The sequence below is a fragment of the Felis catus genome, chromosome F1 (genome assembly GCF_018350175.1).
Source record: "Felis catus isolate Fca126 chromosome F1, F.catus_Fca126_mat1.0, whole genome shotgun sequence".
Classification (NCBI taxonomy): Eukaryota; Metazoa; Chordata; class Mammalia; order Carnivora; family Felidae; genus Felis; species Felis catus.
The window spans coordinates 58,671,064-58,681,253 of record NC_058384.1 but is presented as its reverse complement, the minus strand read 5'-3'; positions in this window follow the sequence as shown (position 1 = coordinate 58,681,253).

Sequence of the window (10,190 nt, the reverse complement as noted above, 5' to 3'; positions counted from 1 at the left end):
CCATGGTGGGCTCCACTCCAAGGGAGCCCAGCCGCCGACAGCTGGCCCTGAGCTCTCCAAGCCTAGGGAGAGTTGAGGGCTGAAGGCTTCCCTTAGTCCCCTTGTAAGCCTTCTCTGCTCGCTGCAGACATTCTCCGCCTCTAACGCTCCGTGGCCACGGATCCCCTCATCCGCCCCTGGAGACCAGAGGGTCCGCTGCTGACTTCTCTGCTGACCCCTCTCCATGCCAGCTTCCCCACATGGCCCCCAGTTAGTCCTTGCAAACCGTCTGCCAAAGTCCAGGAGAGCAAGCTGTGTACTATTGTTCCCTCCCCTCTGCCAGCCGCCCCTCACGTTTTAAGGGTTGTTGGCTAAGAGAAAGGTCCATGTTATACCCCCAACTATGAGGCATCACCTCACAAACTCCCTACACTCTTGCCCTGAGGCTTCCCGAAAGAGAGTTGGAGGGACTGGTGGTATTCAAGGCACAGCCTTCTCCAAAGAGTGGGTCACAGAAATGTGAAACGGTTGTTGGATGGCCTTTTGGACAGTTTAACGTCTGATATTTATGTCTTGATGCCCAATTAAAATTTATTTCCAGTGTGACATACTGTCACTCTAACAGCCTTGTGTGTTTTAGAGTTTGCCAGAGAGGTGACGTTATTGCATCCGTCGCGAGTCCTTGGACTGTGTGCTGAATTTTACCTTTGTAGTTTTCCTGAATTCTCCACTTGGCTTTTGGCTGACAGACATTCTGGATGCTACTTCCGAGCTTCAAGAGGACCCCACAGACACAGGACCCAAAATGCTGCTCGTATCACTTGGGGACACCCCGGTCTTCCTCTCGCACGACGCGTTCCACATTCAGCTGGTCAGACGTGAGGTTTCCGAACCAGGCTGTATCTCAAGATTCCAGATAGCTTCTTAGGTTGCGTGATAAACTGGAAAGAGCTGTAATAATTCTGCTTTCGAGTCCTAGCTCATCCCCCCTCCCCCCCCCCCCACAAAAAGCTCTTCTGTCCTCATTTTCCTCAGCCGAAAATGGGGGAACAGTCCCGGGCAATCCCTGAAGCCCCCTTCACTATTACACTCCGATGCTAATGATCTTGAACTCAGTTGTTAGACACTATCAACCGGTCAGTTTAGAAAAAGAAGTCGACCTAACATCCACCTTCAGAGGCGGTCTCCGTCAGCCTGTCCGGCCATCTGTCATGACAGTGCGACAATACCAGGGGGGACCAGGCCTGTGAGCAAATGTCACCCTTGGTGGGGGAACCGTGAGTCTCCTTTTAGATACTGTGGAACAACCTTGCAAAACAAAGTTTAGCAACAACGCAGGTCAGACAAGTAGGGCCCCTTTACAAATAGCAACCCTGTGGGTTCATATAAACAGATGTGAGGCACCTCCTATTTTCACTGGATCCCCCACTTGGCAACGGAGGAACAACAGTAAACCGCTTGTTGCTGGCTTCTGTCTCTGCCGGGGAAAAAAAAAGTGGACTCTCAAATGCTGCTGAGTTTTTTTGCTTTATTAAGAAACTTGATAAATATAGTTCAGTCAGTGTGTGGTCCATCTTGGATTTATAGCCAGCTTTCAAGCCTTACCAGAAGAGGTCACAGCATAAAACCCCGTGCCTCTTGTTTGCTTTGATGACAGAAAACTCACGAAAACACGAAGCCCATGGATTCCTGACTCAGTCTCCCAGGTGTGGGGCCACTGCCCTTCCCACCCTCCCTCCCTTCCGCCCGCCCTGACCGTGTCTGCTTCTGTCCTCCCTGGAGCTGCCCAGGCCTCAACCCATGTGTGCAACCTTTTCAGAGGACTGTTGACAGGTTTGAAAATAAAGCAGGTGATGTAAAGAACAACACGAAGTCATAGATATATGAAAATCAACCAGTTTGTCTCTACGGCGTGGAGATTAGCAAGGATCAGCTGTCCGGCCAGACTGCTCCTGGGAGGCAGGCCTCCTCCTGGCGGAGACCAGGGCAGCTGAGCCCTTCTCTGCCTCAGCTGCCTGGCTGCTACTCTGGGTCATCTCTGTTATTCTCAGACACTCCTGCGCTGTCCCAGAATGCCAGGGCACACGGGCCACCAAACTGCTCAGATGAACCTAAGAGTTGGTTTGTGACATGGTACTTGGAGAATCCGTCCCTGTGGCCTGGTTCACTGCCCCTCACAAGTGAGCGGCTGGGGGCAGAGCCCTGGGGCCAAAAGCCAGTGTCTCAGGGACACACTGCGGTCGAAGGAGACCTGTTATGGGCAAACAACCCTCAGGAGGCATTGCTGGGTTTGCTTGGGGTCTTACGTGTCCTTCTGGATTTGGGGAGCAAGAGCAAAATGATTACCTGAGAACAGTGCTCGGGGATTCTGAGATCTCCGCAAGGAGACGATACTCAAATCCTGGAGGTGGGGTCGCATGTTGCCTTGTCTTCTCATTTTCCTCCTACCTGTTCCTGGTCTTTGTTTACATCGGCGTGCAAAACAATTGTTCTTCCTCCAGACATCAGTGGGATGGGGGCTTGTATTTATTCGCGTAAATGTATCAAAACCTCTCTGGAAAAAAAAAAAGGGGGGAAATATAAGAGGCTCCTGGTATCGGATACCAATGAATGCTCTGGAAAGAACCCAAACGATGAGAGGAACCATGAGAGTACCTTGCGATGGCAGATCCTTTATAAAAAGTATTCATATTCACTGTGATCCCATTTTAAACACATCCTGACCCTTTCAGCAACCCTGTGTCTCTGTGGCCTGCCCATGACTTGACATCCCTCAGCCCATCCCTGCCTCCATGTTGTAGAACGTGGCTGTCGGGTCCAGTCTGAACAAACTCCTTTCTAGATGAGGCACTGGGATTTGAGAGTTTCCATAAATGAGATGGAGCCTCTGAATTTCTCCTCAGAGGGAAATTTTACACACCTGCAACCCCCTCACCAGACTGAATGATCACACTGGCATATGAAATCGTGATTGTGAGGTTTCTCACGATGTGAGGGATTGTCCAGTGATGTCAATGAAGCGAGGAAACCACAGTCGCCTGTGGAATGGAACATGATCCCCTTGAGAACAGAAGGCTGAGTTTCCCTGAGTGGTTATGTCGGAACTTCCTGTCTTTAGAGAACCTATTAACTAGGGGGAGAGGTTGAATGCACACTGATGACAATCTAGAAAACATCACAAATGAGTGCAAAGACTAACTCCGTGGGGATACACGAGAGCCTGCCTTTTCTCGATATACTCTGTGGTTCAGTCCAAGGAAGACATGATACTGCCTTCATTGTCTTGCACAGAAACTCAGGTGAAAAACCTAAGCAACCTGCACACGGTCGTGCTGGGAGTAAGAGGCAGAGCCGGGGTCCAGCTGAGGTCAGCCTGTGTCCTTAATCCCCGGGCACACCTGTGGAGAGAGAGCTACTGTCCTAGGAATCCTTCCAGGACAGCTTGTGTTCACAAAACTTTCTTTCCCTGAGATAAAGAGTTTCTTGCTGGGAACCCCGGAATCCAGGCTGGTGCCTTAAGTCCAGTGTGGCATTCCACGCCGCCCTGCGCAGAGCCCGTGGGTGTGCGTGCCATCTTGTCAGGGTCTGACATCGCCACCTCGCGTATCCCCTGTGTGGTCTCAGTCAGTGCTCAACAAAGATACCTACTGACCTGACTAGTGTCTGAGCAAGCTAAATAAAAAAAAAAAAATAGCGTGATACTTTATGAGACTTCTGCTGTGTACATGAATTATTTCATTTTATCCATACAACATTTATGATTCTCATTTTCCAGTGAGGAACCAGCTTCAGGAAAATTAATAACTTGCTCAAAGTCTCAGAGGTAGGGAGGCGGGGTTGAGACCCAGCTACCCATTTGTCAGATCCCAAAGCCCGTCTCCTGCTTGACCTCCGTGTCCAAGCGCTGGGACACTGGGGAGGGAAGCATGTGTCTGGTTCAGGTGAGACCTTGGAGGTGAGCTTCTCACGATCAGGGCTTCCCGGAACCCGTGATTTTGTAGAAGTCACACCCCATCACGTGAAACCAAAGCATCGGCCGGTGGAAACAACTCCAGCCCAGAAAAAGCTGATGGCGCCCATCAGCACCCAAAGCCAGTCTTTCTTGAAAAATGAAATGTGCCAATCCCCCCTAGCTCCCAACTCGGGTGTCAAATACATGAAACATCATACGTAATCAGAGCACACGGGCATTTGTGTAACTGTGCACAATTAAAACTAGGTTCTGCTATTCCTGGGAAACATATTTTTAGTTTAAGCTGGGGTGTAATGAGATCTCTAAAAATAACACCGTGAAAGGTGAGGCTGAGTGTGGGGGGTGAGTTCACCCCAGTGCTGAGGCAATAAAACATTATTCATGGTCCGTTTAAAGCTCTGCAGCCCTGGGCCAACTTTTTTGCCTGAACAGAAGTTTGGTTCATCCTGTTTGGACCTAACTCAGTTTCCATCTAAATGGTGGTGGTCTGAACAAGAGGAACTTAGGATATAATAGGCCACGGGAGGAATTTTTCAGCAGATGGAGCCCCCCCCCCCCCCCCAGGCTGGTTTCTCTCTGCAGGGCTCTGGTTACACTGGGGCAAGAGGCTTGGATAGCCAGTGTTGAGACCACCCCACGGTCCCACCGGCTCACTGCCCTGCAGGGTGGGGAGGGTTTGGGCACGCCTGTAACCTCAGACACAGAGCACGGCACCCAGTAGCGAGCAGAAATAGTGAACCGAAGTTCAGAGCAGATGTGAGGAACCTCAAGATTTTAATAATTCAGGCTCTGGTGGGGATATAGTTTTCCTGGACAGAGAAGCACTGTGTTAAGTGTGCCATCCGTAAGTACTTTGAACACTCGTACGCGTGTGCACGCTCACATCCCCTGGAACATTCACATGGGTGCCCGTGGCCAGGCCTCCTGTTCCGATAGCAACAGCAGGTGATCCTCAGATTTCTTATCTCACTCTTGTCATCCTGCGTCCTTGGGCTGTGCTAGCGAAGCTGAGACACAGGCTGGATTCTGCCGATGATCCCGTTGACTTCAGTCTCTTTCATGGTCGTAAATGTTTGCTCGTGTGTTTATCTGTTTATTTATACTCAATCTCCACCGAACACAGATCCAGCGTGAGGTCACAGGCTCCGCCCTACCCACGGACTCACAAATATCTTGCCATAGAAATTGTACATGTACATAAACGTGGTCCAGTACAAAGCAGCCCGCTCTGGGAAAAATTGCCCGTAGCTCAGTCTTTCCCACCGATACCGGCAGGGTGGTTAAACGGAGGTTATCACCAAGGGGGCTGGAGTGATTACAATTCTGTACATTCAGTCTTAGCCCAAGGCAATGCTGAGAATGACCTTTGACAAGCACAGGGCATGTGATCACATTTACAGTGCTTTGTCCAGAGGCAAACGAGAGCTATTGAAATTTCTTGTTAGGACTTGAATACATTTAGGCAATTATTTATTTTTTTTTTTTGCGGTGCTAAGATGCTTGGTTAGTACTTCCGGGGCTGATGCGACTGACCACATATCTGTGTGACTATTTGCTTTATCCATTACTTGGCTGAAATGGACTGTTCCCCATGCCCTACCTAGTCAGAGAAGCCTTGGTTTTAAGAGCAGCAGGGCATTGTTAGATTATCAAGGCCAACTCCGTAATTTTTATAGCTGATATCAACACCCAGTTTGGCGAAATGACTTACACAGCATCACCTGGCATTCAGTTCGGATTTGGAGTTGCTTACATGCACACGTTAACCTTTACTGAACCTCTACTGTTCAGTTTCAGAAAGTAGACCTGCCCTACATAGATAGACCTTTGAGTAGTGTGTCTTTATCTCTGCTGGTTTCCTTTTGAACCCTTCTCCTACCTAGGCAGAAGCCTCATTCTGAGTCCACTCCATTCCCATTTCTTCTCAACAGGTCTTTCTCAGAAACTGTTAGCAGGAAAGGACCAGAAAAGTGCACTCCCGCTCTGGTAAAAATAACTGAGGATAGCTGCTTTGTGTATCCACGAGCGATTACATTGCATTCAAAATGTGAAAATTTAGTGACAACATTTGAGGCTGCCCCAGGTCAGTGGGGAATATTTTGGCAAAGGGGCCACTGAAATTACACTACGGTGTGGAAATTGAGGGGTCTGATTTTTTTAAAAAAAAAATTTTTTTTTCAACGTTTATTTATTTTTGGGACAGAGAGAGACAGAGCATGAACGGGCGAGGGGCAGAGAGAGAGGGAGACACAGAATCGGAAACAGGCTCCAGGCTCTGAGCCATCAGCCCAGAGCCCGACGCGGGGCTCGAACTCACGGACCGCGAGATCGTGACCTGGCTGAAGTCGGACGCTTAACCGACTGCGCCACCCAGGCGCCCCTTGAGGGGTCTGATTTAGGCCTGCCATGGAATTATGGGATGAGAGATCGTCACACAAGCCATTGACCCACGCACTTTGCTAATAGATAAAGAAACTGAAATCCAGAGGGGAAAAGTGAGTTTTCCCCAATTCCAAGGAGCTAGTTAATGACAGAGCAGAGATGGGCCTCTAGGGTTTACAGAAAGGTGAAGTTGGCATGACACGCAGAAGCGTTTACCTTTTGACTTCATTTATTCATTCTTTTGTGAAAAATTTGTGTGCCTACTCTGTGTCCAGCAGGGTTTGGTGTTGAATGATGAACAAAGCGGCACTGTTCCTGCCCTCTTGGGGCTTACAGTTGATACGGTGAGTGCATCAAAGAAAAAAGACACTGTCGCACACCGTATACTTAATCATAAACTCTGAGAAGTGCCCTGGAACATGATACAGTGCTGAGAAAGAGAGAGTAGGAGGAAGGAATTCATTCAGGTTGGCGCTCTGAGGAAATAACATTGGCATGGCTACCAAAGACTTCCATTTTGCTTCCAACCTCCTCCTATAAAACGGCACCCTGCCCCGGAGCTCCTTCTCATCTTGCTTTGTGTTTTTCCTTAGCATGTATCACCCTCTGACACAGCCTGCATTTATTGGTTTATTTCTGTATTTACTCCAACTAGAATGGAGACTCTAGGTGGACACGGAGTTTCATCTAGCGCCTAGAAAAGTGATTGATAATAACTGTTAAATGAATGAATGAATGAATGAATGAATGAACTGGAGCTAAGGTCTGCAAAGGGCCAGGTAAAGGGCTGCTAAGAGCCATGTGTAGAGAACTTCCCCAGCAGAGAGAATTATATGTACAAAGAAAACAAGGGGATGGAACACACCCCGGAGAACCTAAAAGACGGGAGACACGTGGCCTGCAGTGGGATTGGAGAAGTCAGCAGAGGCTGACTTGTGCAGAGCCTTGAAGCCATGGTTGGAATTTTGAGGTTGAGCCCAAGTCAGATGGACAGATGTAGATGGGCTTCACTCAGGGAGGGCTTTTGAGTGGAAGTCCCCACAGAGCTTGACCTCAAGGAAGTCACTATCTGTGAGAGGAGTCTATACAGACACACAGCTAATACATGCCTGGGAATACATGCCTCTTCCTTGAGGGTGAAGACAGGGACCAGGAACATTAATTTTCTGACTTGATCGTGGAAGGGTGCAGAGGAGATGTGGGGCGTGGTGCACAAGGCAGAGCAAAAGGTGTTCTAGGCAGAAGGAAGGGCATGGACAACAGCCGGAGTCTGCCATTTCAGTGAGTGGCACGAGGTTCAAATGGCCAAATAAAAATGTGCTTTTCCAGGTTGGACCTACGTCTGGCCAACTCCCAAGTTCACGTCTTTTCACCGCACCATGCTGAGACTTGACTTGGAGGGAGACAGCTGGGGTGGATGGGGGACTTTTAGGGCTCACAGCCATGCTGGTTCCTATGTGTATAGGAAAAAGCATCCATTCTGATGGCCACATCTCACAGAAGAAAATGGGGCTTGCAGAGGTGAAGTCACTTGTTCGAGATCACACAGCTTGTGAAAGGTAGGCTCTCAGGCCAGTTTCCCAGAGGTGGCATAAAAAAACACAATAGGAATGTCATTTCATATTGAACTGAATTGGGAAAATACTCATGAAGTTTGCAGGGATGGAAAATGTTTGCAGTTAGTGCATGTTTTTCCCAGGGGGTGTGTGTGTGTGTGCGTGTGTGTGCGTGTGTGCGTGCGTGCGTGCGTGTGTGTGTGTGTGTGTGTGTGTAGTATTTTTCCAAAGGAATTCACAAATGGCTCAGTTCTGCTTGTCTGATCTTATCAACAAGAGTTCTTTAACACTTAATACTTGATGCTTTTAATAAATAATTTTTCTTTTACCCAAGGTAAAATTAAACAAGATATATCCTTACTAGCAATAATGGAGATCAATGCAAGAATGTTAATCACTGTGTTGATGGGGACAGCAGAAATCTGTCATCCCGTCATGCCCAATCCAAACTGGGTGGAGCTTATTACTGGTGTCGTCCAGCCCCACCACAGTTAGGCTGGGCTTACTGGTAGCCCGCAGTGTAATCTGGGAAACCCCTGTCAGCTACATATAGTTTAAATACAACGTAAAGGTACAGCCAATCAGAGCTGGGAGGCAGCTGGAGAAGTGTGGAAAAGAGTCCTACCAATTAGGAATGACCTGTTTTGACCCCAGAAATACATGTTTAGTGCCAGAGCCGAAAGGGACATTAAAGTTTCAACGGGACCATTCTTTGGCTTTAGAAAGAACCATACTTAAGCCAACCCAGGCAAAATCCAGCATGCTATTCTAGATCAAAGTCAGCAACCATTTTCTATAAAGGACCAGATCATAAAAATGTTAGGCTTTGTGGGCCATATGGTCCCTGTCACATCTACTCAATTCCGTCCTTGTAATGTGAAAGCAGCCGTAGACAATTTGTAAATGAAGGATTGCGGCTGTGTGCCAATGAAACTCTCTTTATGAAAACAGGTAGCTGGATTTCACCCATGCATAGTAGTTTGCCAACCTCAGTCTCTAGAGGAAAACAATTCCTACAGTTCTCTGGGAAGTTTTTAGTTTTTATGGCTGGAGATTCTTTACTATGCCTAGTTCATACCCCTTGGCTGTGAATCCTTCTCCTACAAAGCCTTCTTCTAGCCTTTGGGGAGGCAGGGGATTTTTGTTTTGGTGCCTCCTTTTGTTGGAAAGACTAACTCTGCCATGGGGAAAAAGATGACAGAGCAGCTTTGCCAGGGGCTCTGGAATTGGAGGACATGCATTTATATCCTGGCTTCACCACTTACTTGCTTTGCTACCGTAGGCAAGTTGCTACGACATTGTCTGCCTCAGATTTCCCATCTACAAAATAGTTATACCCAGGATACTATCTTATGGTGCTGTTGTCAGAAATAAGCGAGGGGATGTGAGCTGGAAGGGCATGAGGGTGGCAGAGAGAAAAAGTGACACAAATGAAATCGTTTGAGGAGAAACTTGAAGAGCCCATTTGGAGACCTTAGCAAAGGGAGCAAAGACAGTCACGTATGTTGGGTGAAATAGTGATCTATCACACTACTCTTGATAACATATATCATTCTGAAATGAATATATTCCTTACCCATATATACCTTGCCCATTTGCTTACTCCCTTATTGCCTGACCTTCGAAGCTGGAACATAAGCTCTTGGAGGGAACAACACAGGGACCTAGGAGAGTTCTGGGCACGCAGTAGGTATTCAATAAATAATTGTTCAGTGGAAAAACAAATGAATTGGAACATTTTCTCTTCCATGGAGTGCCCAGCTGCAAGAAGAATCCAGTGCAGTGAGGAAAGAAGAGACTGCTTTCAGCCAGCCATCACTGTCTGCATGAATTAATGCTGGTGATCACACACATGTTAGACATCATCGCCAGATCACCCTCGTATGGCTTCTGCACTGACCAAAGATTTCTGGTGGTATGGACTGAATATATTCGTCTCTCTAAAATGCATATATCTGAAGACCCAACCCCCAATGTGGTGGTATTAGCAGGTGGGGCCTTTGGGAAGTATTTGGGTTTAGACGAGGTCATGAAGGTAGAGCCGTGATGGAATTAGTGTCCTTGCAGAAATAGTAAGAGTCTAGAGCTTTCTCTGCCATGTAAGGGGGTAGCGAAAAGGCAGCTGTCTGCAAGCCAGGAAGAGGGTCCTCACTAAGAGCCAAATCTGTTGGCATCTTGGTCTTGGATTTTCAGCCTCCAGAACTGACTGAGACAACTGGTAACTGTTACACAAAGTTTTAATCCCAACTCTCTTGCTTGTTCACTCTGTCTGTACTCCCAGAGCATTTAAGTTGGATAAT